Genomic DNA, 1937 nt, shown 5'->3' on the forward strand with positions numbered 1-1937 from the left:
TCCCTAAGAAATGCTTACAACGTTATTGATTGTATTCCTTGGACTATCTTTTTCTATCCCTGAGGCCATAGGATCTGAATAGACATTTTCCAAAAAAGACATATACATGGCCAACAAGTACATGAAAATGTGTCAGCATCACTATTGGGAGAATGCCAATGCCAAATGAGACACTATCTCACACCTGTTAGCATGCCCATTATAAAAAAGACAAGAAATAACAAGTGTTTGCAAGGATGTGGAGAAAAGGGAACTCTTGTGCACTGTTGATAAGAATGAAAATTGGTATAGCCTCCATGGAAAAAAATATGAAGGTTCCTCAAAAAATTGAAAATAGAACTATCAGCAATCCCACTTCTGAAAATTTTTCCATAACTCAAAAAGCTATATGCACCCTCATGTTCATTCAGCATTATTTACAATATCCAAGACATGGAAACAATCTAAGTTTCCAAAGATGGATGAGTGGATAAAGAAATTGTGGTATATACAGATATAGATTAGATAGATAGATAGATAGATATTTAGATAGACACAATGAAGTATTATTCAACCATAAAAATGAAATCTTGCCATTTGCAACAACATGGATGGAACTTGAGGGCATTATGTTAAGTGAAGTAAGTCAGAAAGAGAAAGACAAACACTGTATGACCTCTCTTATACCTGGAATCTAAAAAACAAACAAAAACAAACCACACACAAAAAATGAAAAACCAAGCTTATAAATACAGAATGGATGGGCAGTTGCAAGAGGCAAGGGTGGGAGGGTGTGGGAAAAATGGGTGAAGGGAGTCAAAAGGTAAAAATAAAAAAAAATAAAGGAGTGAATTCAGTGAATATGTGAAGATAAGACTGACTATTTTTTAACTATGTTTCTTTAGGTGAATGTATATTTAGTGTTAGCAGCTACAGAGCTAAGGTTGTGGGGATGCAGAGATTCATTTTTAAGTACTGTGATTTCTCTTTTACTGGGAGAAACAAATGCACATATATAACAATGATGTAGAAGAAATATAAATTACATCTCCTAAAAGATACAAACAAAATAGTTCTGGCAGTTCAGAGAATTGTGCAAGATACAATTTTTCTCAGGATTTTGTTATAATATTAAAGTGGCCCATTAAAATATATCTACCCAGATATGTATACAATTTCTTTCTCTGAAAAGTTTTCTTTCAGAATCCAGACAGCTCACTGGAGAACTGGCACAGATTTCAAAGCAGCTCAGCAGCAAAGTTGGGACCTGAATCCAGGGCTCTCAGACCACTTTTCTTACATTTTTGTTTTTTTGTGGTGTTTTTCACCAGACAATCCAAGCTAAAGGATCTTTAAAAAAAAAGAAAGAAAAAGAATGCACCCAAGTTATTAAATTACCTAGTATATCAGATGATGGGTGCTATGTATTATAAAAGAGAAAAGAGCAATACATGAGTGATGAAATGTCCAGGCTGAGTCAAAAAGCAAGGGTGAGTTGCTAGGATGTTCACCGTAGGAATCTGGCAAAGATGACATTTGAGTAAATCTTTAGAGATAACAGAAGTCAGGTTTATTTTTCCTTTCTAATCCTTATATATTTGTATGTCTTTCCCTTAATTTGTACTAGATAAGCTGTCCAGTATATCACTGAGTAACAGTGGAGATGAGGGCATTTATTGTTCATTTATAGTATCAGAATTATTTTAATAGTGGACTATTAATATATTATAATTGACGTAGGTTTTGCAGACTCTCCTTATATACAATAAGGAATAACCTTACAATCCCTAGTTAGATTTTTTTCATGAATGGGTGTCAAATATATCAGATTATTTTTGTGCACTAAGATGGTTATATGAAAGATTAATTTTTCTAAGTGGTGAACTATAGGGATTGATTTTTGTAATTTTTTTGTTTAAATACAATTTCAATTGTACAGTTGTAAGAATAGTACAAGG

Source organism: Hipposideros armiger, unplaced genomic scaffold, assembly GCF_001890085.2.
Source record: "Hipposideros armiger isolate ML-2016 unplaced genomic scaffold, ASM189008v1 scaffold_1534, whole genome shotgun sequence".
Taxonomy (NCBI): Eukaryota; Metazoa; Chordata; class Mammalia; order Chiroptera; family Hipposideridae; genus Hipposideros; species Hipposideros armiger.